We start from the raw sequence: 14,349 nt of genomic DNA, 5'->3' as shown, positions 1-14,349 counted from the left end.
TAGGTTTAAGAGATATCATTTGACAAGAAAGATTTTCCAATTAGGACATGTAGATACACACATGTACCACTCACAGTGATGTACAATTTCACAATGATTAGAAAAGTTTCAATTAAATTGTTCATGCACTGACTTGTTAATAAGTTTGCATCTGGCAACCAAAAAAATCATCATACACACACTTTAAATATACATAGCTAAAGTATATTGAACCTGTAATAATTACTTTGTGATCAGTTGCTCGAAAAATGAGGCAGAATTCAATTCTATTCAATTCATTTCACATCTTTAATACAAATGTACATAGGCGTATATGTGAAAACATGATACAGAAAAATTCTCAAACAATTTTGAAACACAAATAATACCAAGGGCTGTTACAAACAGAGTGTGGTTGGAAATGACAAATTCAAGCATTGTCAAGTTTTCCCAAAATTCCCTTAAAAACCACATAAATCCTCCACACGGCTACAGGTTAGTCCAAGAGGTGAAAAGTGCTGAAATTACACAGCAAAACATGACAATCCCCTTGATATTTTCCACAATTCTCAACAATCCACTTGCATCAACAGTTTTGCTGCAATTTCAGCAAAACTTGGTGAGTGCATCTAGGAGGGTACTTACTTCTGGAGTACTGATATCAGCAGAACAAGTTTTGCTGTAATTACAGCAAATCTCTTTGACCATCACAAATGCTCAGGAAACACGATGTATGTGCAGGTCTTTCCATGCAGACCAAATTTTGCTGTAATTTCAGCAAAATTATATAGGCCTTGGACAGATGCTGGAGTGCATATTGTAGGACCTAATCATGTTTATGATTTATTTTTATTATGCATATGTCATGGTTTGTTGAAATTGACAATATTAGTATGTAATTGTCAACTAAATGTGATGACTTTGTCTCATATGATGGATTTCAAACATGTTTAGGCTTTCACTCTCCATGATATAGCTGACGGAAGTAAGACAAGTCACTCATCAACTCAATGTTTTGTCTTCCATTCTATTTCCTCTTTACTCCGCAAAACGTATCTCAGTACATCTATCGACAGATACCAAATAATTATAGATGATATAGTAAGATTTGTGTTTATTGGTGAAATACATTTCTTTATTTCCATTTTTTTTTTGGGGGGGGGGGGTGTTACAATTTGGTACTTGATATGTGGCGTTTGTAATACACATGGGAATTCATACAAGAAAAAGAAAAATGCTGTATCAGAAAAGAAGAATACTGACAATATACATGTACATTTACAGGCAGAACTCATGCAAAATACTAGGATGCTGCATGTGCTTTCTCATCATTTCAAAAACACTGCAATCATTATGGCATCTTGGATATGAATTGCTCAGATGATACAAACTTAGGATGAATAAAAGACATACACAATTTCATTCAAAATAATTCTGTCATATTGTTAACTTTTGAATAGCTTCAATGACTAACAGTCAGGCCTTATGAATAATAATTGTACAAATTTTATAAAACTGCTCCCATTGATTGATTGAACAGATAAAACAAAACAAAAAATTACCTCACAAAAATTTCCTTCTGAGAAAGGTGGTAAGTCTTTCTAAATAGAGATAATTAGCTGTTTTTATACTTTCACATGATTATGAGACTTACTCAACAAACTTATAGAAAAACAATAAAACACAAAAGGGACCCACTCAAAAACAAATAACGGAGGAAAATGGATACACTTTTTTTTTCTTTCAAAAATATTTGATGAGCTTTGCAAATGATTTCTTTGCTCTTTCTCATATTTTAAGTGTTTGTATTCATTTTATTCATTTATTTATCTATTTTTGCATGTAAAAATGCATGAAATTATTAATTAAGTTCCCAACATCAGGGACAATTGAAGGCATGGAGGTGCCAATGACCCTGTAGAAATATTATTTTACTCACCTTTACATAACCTGTAAGTTCACACATCTACATAGCATAGTGGTCAGGAGTGCGAAATTTCAACCTAAATGCTCAAGACTCGGGGAGGTTTCCACAGTAGTTTTGCATGATTTCCATTGAAAATATTATGCTGTTACCATTGGCATCACATTGTTCAGCAATGACCAAAGATTGAGTTTGCACATCTGTGTAGCATGGCAGTCATATGTGCCAAATTTCAATCTAAATGCTCAAAGACTGAGGGAGTAAGCTGAATCCACAATATTTTCTACGCTTTATAGGGAAAAATGTTTTTACCATATAGTAACGCATAGTTCAACAATGACAAAAGATTGAATTTGCACATTTTTGTACTACATCAGTCATATGTGCCAAATTTCAAGCTAAATGCTCTAAGACTAGGGAAGTTAACTGTTTCCACAGTATTTTCGTAGGACTTTTATTCAAGATATGCTGTTACTGTAGCAATTCATTGTTCAACAATGGCAAAAAATTAAGTTTGCACATCCACATTTTGTACATACCATAGTGGTCACATGGGCCAAATTTCAAGCTAAATGCTAAAAGACTAAGGGAGTTGGCTGAATCCACAGTATTTTTGCATGCTTTTTAATGAAAAAATGTTGTTAGCATGGCAACGCATAGCTCAACAATGATGAGAGATTAAGTTTGCATATCTACGTACTATAGTGGTCACATATGCAAAATTTCAAGCCAAGTGCTCAAAGACTGAGGAAGTTGACTGAATCCACAGTAATTTTGGGACGATTTTCATTCAAAATATGCTGTTACCATGGCAATGCATCATTCAACAATAACCAAAGATAAAGTTTTCACATTTATCATAGCAGTCACATGGGTTAAATTTCAAGCTATATGCTCAAAGATTTAGGGAGTTAGCTACAAAGCACATAAAGGTATGCTTTTAGTGAAAAAATGCTGTTACCATGGCAACGTATTGGTAAACGTCTATAGAAGATGTGTTCTGCACTTCTACACACAGTAGTCGTCACATATATGTGCCAAAATTCAAGTCAAGTACACAGGGAGTTAGGTCAATCCACTCTTTTTTTTTTGTATGATTGGTACAAAAACTGCTGTTGCCATGGCAACATATTTGTTCACACATACATATATGGCATTTTGCACAACTACACCTTATATTGACGGCATCTTATATCCGAAATTTCAACTGAATTGCTGTAAAACTGATAAGTAGTTTGATCAACCACAATGTATAAGATTTTGTCAAAATTTGCTGTTGCCATGGCAATGCATTATGCAACACTAACAAAAAGCGTTTGCACATCTTCCTTTGAAAGTGGTCACACATGCCAAATTTCGGGTCAATTACTCAAAAAATGAAAGAGTACTTCCATCCACAACATTCTGTATTCTTTTTTTAAATTTGCTGTTGTCATGGCAATGCACGAGGCGATACCAATGAAAAAGGTATCTTGCACATCTTCTTTTGATAGGAGTTACACATGCCACATTTGGGGTTAATTGCTCAAAAAATGAGAGTAGTTCAATTAATGATTTTTTATGAAAATTTGCCATTGCCATGGCAACGCATTATGCGATACTAACAAAAACGGTGTCTTGTACATCTACCTTTGTATCTCCATGGGTCAAAATAGTCTAGGACCCTGTTTAATCAAAAGATATAATTGATTTTAATTTGCTGCCACAGACTTATGATAGAAGTCAATTTTGTAATCAATTCTAACTCTTCATAAAACGAGACCAAGTACAGTTAGGATTTAGGGTATGGCGTTAGAAATCGCTGTTTCATGTTAACAAAAAGTTTTATGTCTGGTTTCGATGACACTTGTGCAGTCTGGTAATTTTCATCTTTATTTCCTTTTTTTTTTTTTTTGAATTTCTATTTGCCCATCCCTGTGTCTTAATCATCATTAACCATTATACCACCTGTCTTTAATAAGAAGGGATAGCAAAAAGTAATTACCATCACAAAGATGTACACATCTTCCCCAGAGAGTGGCTGGTGATACATTAGGCATTTTCACATCAGCCCGATAAAAATCCAAGCTTGAGATATTTTTCGCGATAGCAAATTAGCGCGCTATTTCATTTCCTATTCACATCAGCCCGCACATTATCAAATAGCGCACTAGTTTGCATTAATTATCCTGTTATTTCCGAAATTTCCCAAGTTGGACTCGAGAAATTTTCTCGATCAATTAGCGCGCTAATTTGTATTCACATTATCAAATAGTGCGCTATTTCGTGACCGGGTTAATTTCCCAGGTCAGAAAATAGCGTGCTATTTCAAAACATCAGGCTGATGTGAAAACACCTAATGAGACACGAGTCCATTGTATTCTGCATTCTGTGATAACTGATGCATCTGTTAAACTACCAGATACTTGAAGGTGCGACCATTATGCCCCTGGATTTACATCAAACTTTGGACTGATGCTGCTTGTTGGTGATGTTGCGTGAAGCTGGAATCCATCAAGCCGATACCCTAGAAATGAAATGAACAAATGAGAAGAGTTATAATTTGTACGGAGGAGAATTCTGCAAAAACTGCAGCATGTATTCTTTCACAAAGCAACAGTGTGCTGCTCTGTAAAACTTACAATAATGTACTGCAACATATTTTTACATTAATTTTCATTTTCATTTCTTCCCTTAAAGCTTAACATTGCTCTGATGCCAGAGACTAAATAAAGTTGTAAACAAACAAAATACAAAATGCTTGCTCCTTAGATTCCTAATTGTATGAGAAGTTTTCTACAAGTATCCTTAATTAATTACATTATTTCTATTCAAATCTCTAAGTCCTACAAATTAATGGTAAGTCTACCACATATCACATATTGGTGCCTTGTTACACTATTTTGTAACATTTACTATTAAGCAGGAATTCCATTCCCGGTTCAAGCACTGATTTCAGAGCTTGTAAACCTGGCAAAGGATGTGGATAAAAAACTAGCAAACTTCAACAATCACATTTTGAATAGTTTGCAAATGATTGCAAAACCTAAGCAGGGAATTGAAAGTGTTGTGAAATATTTGTGGGTGTCATTTTTAGTTTTTGAAAAAAAAAAACCAAAAATAGGACAATCTCTTGTGCATTTGCACATTTGTTTGTGATCTGCTCATAATTTGCTCTGAAAAAGGGCATTAAAGCCTTGTCATATGTGTACATTAACCTTCACAAGATGTGCATAATGCTCTGGAATCTTTGTGAACTTCCATATGGAACTCAATAGTTTGTAGAATATCTTGTGTATGTCAATAGCAAAACCTGTGAAGTTTTTCTGTTCATTTACAATATATCTGCAAATTATTCACATACTTTTTGAGGCACTATTATACTACCTCCGCCAAGGGAGGAGGTTATGTTGTCATTATACCGTTGGTTTGTTTGTTACGTAGTTAGTTTGTCCATGCGCAAAATAACTCAAAAAGTAGTTAACGGATTGGGATTTGGATTAACAGATTAATTTGCAGGAAAGGTCGAGAACGACACAAGTAATAAACGATTAACTTTTTGTAGTGATCCAAGAATTTGGGGGGAATTTATAAAGGATTTTTGATATTTTGGCAGGAAGGGTCAATGAACTTGGGAGTTCAGGCTGCACATATTTGAGGTTTGCATACAGGCACTTAACACGCTCTAATCTCTGCGAGGGTGAGGCGCGCCGCGCATCTGAGGGTTTCTAGCTTCTATATTGTGAAATCGGGCGATTTTTCAGTGGATGGAAATCACTGATCTCTTTGGAAGAGCAAGATCACGGTGGAAATAAAGTGGGAGCTGCTTGACGGAGGTCTGCGCTCTCAGAGTGCTTTTCTACTTACAAATGTTTAGCTGTGTGTTACTCGTGATGAGAATTATTTTCAGTGCCATTGTCGCAACAAATAAAAAAAGAAAGTGAAAATTTCATAATGTTGGACTTTGCCATTTTTTGACATTTACAAATGGTTCACATGTTCAGTAAAATCAGTCTGTATGGTATGATAAGAGTAAAAACTTGGGCGGACAACAGTGAGCATTTTTTATCAGAATTGGATAAATAGTGAAATAGGGAAGTTATGAAATTTGAAGTTCTGAAGTTTTGCTAATTTTTACAGAACAGTTTTCAAACATTTGAAAGCAGAATTGTTGACTGCAGAACAGTTTTTATACATTTTCATACATGTATTTGACATGGATATGCAAATGAGTGAGCTGATGTTGTCATAACCTTACAATTCACTATTGTCAGGGTTCGAAATTGGCGATGGTCCGCTGGCCATTGGCCACCCACAATCACGTCGGACTAGCTAGAAATCATAAAATTCTGAAGTTACTAGTCCGTCTGGCTAGCCAAAATATTGCTTCAGTGTCAAAATTGATTCTCTTAAAGTAGTCCGCCTGGCTAGTAAAAAAAAAAAAGTTGAGTGCAACCCCTGTTGATCATGTCCAAAGAAATTATAAGATTCAATTTTCTGTTATTGAAGTGATATTATTCCAGGTTAAATAACTTCAATGATCAGGTCGATCTATCAGGATTTTAGACTGATGCATGTTTGCCTTTGAATGAATAACTGAAAATTCAAAATTTGAATTGTATGGCATGTTGTGAGGGTATGGCAACATCACTTCATTGTTTGCATATTCGTTATTGACTGTTCAAGAACTTTAACCCTACACCCACCTGTTTTTTTTTGAGGGACTTAAAACCATAGGGGGGGGGGGGAACGACTTTTTCAGATCTCAGTTGTGGATCATGTGATCCTCACGAAAATTTGCACTAAGGTAGAGGCCAATGTAATCTACAAGACTGTATGGTTCGATTTTTCACATTTTGATTCATGTATTTTAAATTAAAAAATGCTAATTTCTGCATTTTTTTTTTTGCACATAAATAAAATTTTTTAGGTGAACATACTATTTTCAATATCCTTAACAATAATATTGAAGCAAAACTTTGGCTTAATAATTACTTCTTTCGAATTTTGTTGTTTATTGAATGTCTTATGTATTTCTTTGTTGTTTTTTTGTCAAAATTTGTCGCAGAAACTTTTTAAAGCATTATCAGTCTAAAATAAATTTTTGTCAGCCATTGAAAGTAAAAATATTTATTTTTGTATGAATTAAATGCAAAAACACAATCTACATTGGATTTGTACACAAAATTATGTTTTTGAGCAATTTTTGGGTCAACAAATATTTTTCAAAGGGGCGTACAGGGTGGCTTCAAAATGGTATGTCCGAGGGCGACAAATTTGGTCTCAAAAGTTATGTGATACTTGAAAGTAAAAAGTTACAAAATGTCGCAGTGAGAGCATCATGCGTTGCGGAATGATCATGCGAAACGTCAAGGGGGGCCAAAATGCCTCCCCCAGGTGGGAATAGGATTAGAATGCCATTCATTCTATATTTTTAATCTCATTTTGACAAAAAAAAAAATCAGTGTTATGGTAAATAAATTGTACTCTTTTTTTCAAACTACATTTAAACTGCATTTCTGTGTAATAGAATACAGTAGCACTCTTTATCAATGCATTGGAAATGCAGATCTTCATTATTATCCATTCAATCCATTTGAATTCATCCCCCCCCCCCAATACTTTTGAATGAAGATAAACTGAGTCTAGGAGACAAATATAATCTAACTTCATGTAAGTGCTAAAAGTGATATGCTCCATCATTGAGGCTTGTGCACACTATATATTTCCAAATCATTCAAAAATTCATACAAGTTCATTACTCACCTGGAAATTGAATGGATATGAACACATTACATTGTAATTCAATAACAAATTTAACTAGAGAAGCACTCTGAGAGCGTAGACCTCCACCAAGCATGCAGAGCTCTCTTTTCCATCACTGATCTTGTTATTCCATAGAGATAACTGATGGGGCCTGTTGCATAAAAGTTACAATGATGGTAACTTTGCCATACAATGGTAACTTCCACGGAATTCTTGATTGTGATTGGCTGTTGAGTGTTGTTACTATTGGATGGCAAAGTTATCACCATTGTAACTTTTATGCAATGGGCCCCAGATTTCCACCCAGCATGCTGAAGTGTTTATATAGTATGCTGAAAGTCTCCCGATTTCACAGTATAGAAGCTTTTGTACATCTTCAGCCCTCAGATGCGCCCTAGCAGAAACTAGAGCACGCGCTTTAGTGCACGCATGCAAACCTCAAATACATGCAGCCTGAACTCCCAAGTTCAATGACCCTACCTGCCAAAATATCAAAATCCTTCATAAATTTCCCAAAATTCTTGGATCACTTCCAAAAGTTAATCGTTTGTTACTCGTGTCATTCTCAACCTTTCCTGCAAGTTTCATCCCAATCCATTAACTACTTTTTGAGTTATTTTGCACACGGACAAAATAACGAACGAACTAACTATACTAACAAACAAATCAACGGTAACGAAAAACATAACCTCCCCATTTGGTGGAGGTAACAAGGTACAAAACAATGTGTGTGATTCTGCATGCAACAAAACTAGTTCAAAGGGGTATGCAAAAAGTAAAATGTCAGCTAACAACGTTAACATTCTTGCTTCATTCAGATAGAAATACTGTTGCCTGACACTGATAAAAACAACACATTTATCATTCACTATTACTGTGGTCTCACCTGATGGGCCTTTGCAGTTTGAGCAGACAGCAGCCAAACACATACTGTACCTCCCCACATAGCATGTTCAGTACTATGAAGCATTCCAAAAAGTTTGGTCTTGTTCCATGAGCTAATGAAAGAGAGCTGATACTGTACATCTATATGGAAGGAGACTGGTGTTTGCACAATCAGGGTTAAATCAAACTTCCCTCCTGCCTCAGCTATTGTCCTTGAAGTTGGCAAGTTTGTTTGATCTTGGCTTAAACTGCACAGAATGAACCTGACTGTACTTGCTAAGACTGATGTACAAAGAAAAAGAAGACAGCATATTCATGGAGTAGCTATATTCACAACATGTAGCCATCGAAAGTACAGGCATCTGGTATGATTGCTTCACAAACCGGTCCAGTTGAAGTCAACAGTGCAAACTGTAGCGTGCACACATATGTCATTCAACTAGTCATCATGGAATATTATTATCATCCCTAGAGATGATTTAAATCTTATGTAACAACTGAACTGCAGTCAAACCAATCAGGAAAGAATGTTTGTGATGTAGAAATAAAAGCCTGTAGATATTTACTTAATGTAGTTTAGACTCATATTTCTCACAGTAAGCAAAGACTATTCCCAGTGGAGTCTATAAAAAATATGTGTTTATCTTACCATGACATATACACAAGAAAATGACCATAATTATGATATGGTTGGTGCTAAGGTAAGCTAGATATATTAATAAGGAATATTATCCATGACCACGCTAATAATGATCAAGCAATTTAAATTTCAAGCAATGTATAATCATCTTAAGTCATGTTTTCTTATTATATACCTGTACTCATGTCAGCACACTTTTATGACTTGTCATCAATGACACCAGGCCTTAGTTGGGTATAGTTTGGGGGGATTTATACATATGTACCAATAGTATATCAACTCATTCTTTTGATACAAGACAAGCTTATAGACATGTTATCTTGATATCTTTTGAGCCAAATCTATATGGGCACTTTCACAGTAAACACTAGTACTGCGGAGATGTCCCTTTATTTTCCACAATGCATTACCCCAATATCATACAAACTTTCTGTAGAGCACTTGAATGACAGATAACTTTGTCCCAAAATTGCTTCAAAGAAGCAATGTAGTAAAATTTTTGCCAATAAAATAAAAATTTTGGCGTAACACATGCAGATACATATGAAGGTCAAATAATGAATGCTCATTGAAACTTTGCTGTGGCAGAGCTACCAAGTCTCACGCAGGAGACTCAAGCATTTCGGGTCTGTCTCACCATCGACCTGTAGGTCCATGGTCTCACGATCTCACGGATGACACCCATTTTTCTCACGCATTGGGAGCATAGCTTAAAGGATTAAAGTGAGAGCTGCAATTGAAGGCATATATATTTATCTTTTGTATTTCAAAATAAGTAAAAAATAGTCACTTAAGTATGGACTAGCTAAAAATTGAAAAAACTCCCTACCGTGGGAGAGCGGACACCCCCCTTCAAACACCCTCCCCTTGCTCAGTCACTTTGCTCCCTCGCTCATGCACATGCATGCGCGCCGAGATGCTGAGTCATGAAAATCTCACTCATAAAAATTTTTTGAACTTGGCATCTATGCTGTTGTTCAACTGAGTAGCCTATCATTGGTTAGAAAAGATAGCAGCCCTAATATTCTATTGAAAGTTGCATTTTATAGCTGAAGTTTTCACGGTAGTGTACAGTGTATGCAACATAGACCAACAAAAATGCTATAAAGCATAGTTTTGTATGTCTAATGTAATTTTGTTAAACTTAGTTTATAGAAATGCTATAAAACACAATTTTCAACAGATTTTTGGAGAAATGTTCTATTCTATATTATATCATTTACTTGGACACCAACAAAGTTTCAAGGAGCATTTATTATTCTTTTGTATATTTTTCATATATTATCTAAGTAACATTTTAGGGTGATATAGTTGGAAACTACAATTGTCCTCTTGCACAAGGCAGGTGAGACACATGCCTCACCTTCCTGCTCATTATAAATCACACACAACACATAATGCAAGAGAGTACCCTTCACTGTAACAACACTTTTCACATGTACACTTTTAATACATGTAGGCCTATCCAGCATAACTATGAAGAAGGCCCTATGTGTTGACTGTTTGGATTAGCTGAGGCCAGGCCTTGCATTTTAGGTGTAGTTGCTTCAACAGGAAAATGTTTGCATCCTTATAGGGATTGTTTGTGGAGGAGCTAATCCCTGTGTAACTACACAGTAGGCCTTTCTACTTGAACTTGGATGAAGACTGTGCAAGTTTAACTTGATATGTAGTCATATGCATAGCAGCCAAACTGGGCAGACTACACTTTGTAGTACAATCCTGTTCCCACATAGCTGTACAAAGTATTGGTTATGCGGAGTTGTGACTTTGAAGACAAATTTACTGGAGAAAATACCACATTCTGGCCTGCCAAAATTGACAGTGAAGTACTGGTTGACTAGTAATGTGGCACTACCTCATGCCTGCATTAGCAGCTGATATGGGAATCTGTATACTTCGTTTTCTTTGAGATGTATGCCACTCAACAAGACGTATTGCTACTCATCAATTAACCAGCATACTCTGGCAATACTGTATTGCTGACGAAGAAGATATTATGGTGACATGGAAGCCGTCAGTTGTGCAGTTCATCTCATTCATGCAGAATGAGCATGAACAGTTGGTACAATGGTGTCAAGAGCAGGATGGGACTTTAGAGGAACCATGGCTAATGGTGTTTTACTGGATGATACTGGAATGATACTTTCATCAGACTGGCAGTAAAAATTTGTAAAGAATTTCCAAATGCAAAGGTTTGAAATTTCTGTTGGATTCTGGAATTGAGTGTTAGAATCCAAAAAGGTGCTGGTTATGTCTTGGCGACATGACTACTGGCAGATCTGATATGGAATTAAAGTAGCGGTCCCATAACATCTAGTGGACACACTATCTTGCTGATCATGTGCATTGTGATCATCTGGAATATAAATACACCTGTATATAAATATGTGACCTATAGACCTTTGAGAACATGAACAAGTGTAGGCAGAACTGAAATTTGGAATAGCTCTTCCAGGAACACATTGTATAACTTCTTGAAATGAGTGTCCAATATCCTCTAATGATTTGATGCAATTGTGATTGCAAACTTTTCTGTTTCTTGCATTCTTTTGTTATGCAGTTAAGTCAGACCACACACTTCATGCCTTTGCCACAATTTACCGGTTAACACAATGTTATCACGTCTTCTGCTAATACCGGTACCACTAAATAACAGAAAGATGTGCCATGGCCAACCAAACCGTACTTCCCCATAAGACTGGAAGCGTACCAGTCTTGCCAGTTTTCAGTCATGTGATTGGGTCTTATTTCCAGGTGGAGAGATTTGACATGTCCAATTTTCACAACGGGTTATGGGCTTTCTGTGAATCATGCTACATTATAATGTACTGAAACCATAACGGCCGTAAGCCTATATACATGTATGTGTAGTTTGATCATATATGATATAGTATGCATCATTGAGTCGTGCAACAAGTCATGAACCGGCTCGCCTCTCTAGTTGTGTGACTGGTCTGATTGTGTAGTACGTGCAGGTAGATCACATCAGTGAAAGTTTGAGGAAAATTAGACAATTAATGCAAAAGTTACAAATTTTTTAAGTTTTGGTGTTGGAACTGCTGGATGAGGAGTCTACTAGAGGCTATGATGTCATGTGTGGACAACAATAAAGAAAATATAAAGGGAATTACACAAAAACTCACATTTCTAGCATAATGAAAGAGCACTTGACTAAACGCTTTCAGGAAGCAGGGGAGAATAATTACTACCCTTAATATAATGTATATACACGCTTTAATATATCAGTATCAAGTTGATAGAATAAGTAATTTTCATGAGAAATGACTTTTTGTGGAATTCCCTTTACAGTTTCTTCATATTGTTGTCCAGGCATGACATCATATCCTCTAGTAGTCTCCTCATCCAAGGGTTCCAACACCAAAAATTTTAAAAACTCATCACTCGCACCAGATTTTGTAATTTTCCTCAAACTTTCACTGATGTGTTCTACAAGTGTTGCTGCTTTCACTCAATCCATTTCTCGTTTGGTTTTGGTTTCCTTTAAGTCTCTTTTAATACATTCAGGAGTTTTTTCCAAATACAATTATTTTCAACACATAAATGACCAAAAAAAAAGTGTGCAAGGAAAGACCCCCACCTGCATGGTGTTCACTGTGCATCTGCAACGGTCCAACAGATTTGCTGTAATTACAGCAAAACTTGTTCTGCTGATATCAGTAGTCCAGAAGTAAGTACCCTCCTAGATGCACTTCTAAGTTTTGCTGAAATTACAGCAAAATTGTTGATGCAAATGGAGTGTTGAGAATTGTGGAAAATCAAGGGGATTGTCATGTTTTGCTGTGTAATTTCAGCACTTTTTACCTCTTGGACTAAACTGTGGCCATGTGGAGGATTTATGTGGTTTTTAATGCAATTTTGGGAAAACTTGACAATGCTTGAATTTGTCATTTCCAACCACACTCTGTTTACAGTAAAATAGAGAATAGGAAAGACAGTTTGAAAAAAAAAAATGCAGCAGATGTGAGAGAATGGCCAAGTCCCATGGCCTATCAGAGGTTAAACCCTAGTGGACTGCATCTTACTAATTCACATTGTAAACATTTTGTAACTTCACTTAGAAAGACTTGTTTATATGAACAGAGACTGGAAGAAAGATAAGCAGAACAATAAGAATAAAAAACATGGCAAGATAAAAGTACAACAAGATTCAGATGAGAAAGAGAACAAAGTGTTGGCAAAGATTTACCTTTCAAAAAGTTGGTCTGTGTGTGTGTGTGTGTGTAACATTAAAAAAAAATGCCGTAGGAAAAATACTTTATTGGATGAAATTAGAACGTAATTGTGAAAATACATCTTTATATTTTCTTTTTAAGTGCAGACTAAGATTTACTTCGGAAAACACTGAGTGTTATTTGAGATGATTGGGCCTTGATAAAGTAATCTTTCTTGAGACCTCATATTCATAGAAGGGCACATATCCTGTTTTGAGTTTCTATTGTATTCAATAATAGAAGATTTATATTTCACATAGTTCTGAACTTCAAATGGAAGAAATCTATTTAAAGTGTTTTTTTTTAATTAATTGCTTAGAAACAGATAAGACATCCATACAAATTATTATATTAGATAATTCTAAAATTCAAAAATTAAAGGCACATGTATGCAAAATATATGAACCTTGTATGCAAAGTAATTTGAGTGTAGTAATCATTGAAATTGCATGCTTTTGTAATTTATCAATTTTTAAGCAAGTACTGAGCATAATGACCCCATGCTGTTATTCCATTGGGGCGAAATCATCATTATGGTAAAGAGTAACCAGGATACAAAGTGGGAGAATATCTTTTACCATCTATAACACACCAACAACTTTTGATAATATGCTGGATGCTATGGTGGATATGATCTTTCCATGTTAGCCTACAGTCTATGATTACACCAAGAAATGTTGTGATATCAACTTTTCTTATACACATGTAATTCAAATACAACTTAATCATATATATCATCAATATCTTTATTCTTTGTCATAGCTGCAAACTGAATTACAGACAACAGCGAACTGACATTTTGTAGATCATTTGCATAAAGTAAAAAAAAGCAGTGGTCCCAATACAGAGCCTTGAGGAACTCCTACTATTGTACTCTCAGACTTAGATTTATAATTTTTTTTTTTTTTTTTTTTACATCAACACATTGATTTCTATTAGTC

This window comes from Diadema antillarum, unplaced genomic scaffold (assembly GCF_040938485.1).
Source record: "Diadema antillarum isolate AM-2024a unplaced genomic scaffold, OU_Dant_1.0 seq00001176_RagTag, whole genome shotgun sequence".
Classification (NCBI taxonomy): Eukaryota; Metazoa; Echinodermata; class Echinoidea; order Diadematoida; family Diadematidae; genus Diadema; species Diadema antillarum.
The sequence above is the reverse complement of the archived record's forward strand: the minus strand, read 5'-3'. Positions refer to the sequence as shown.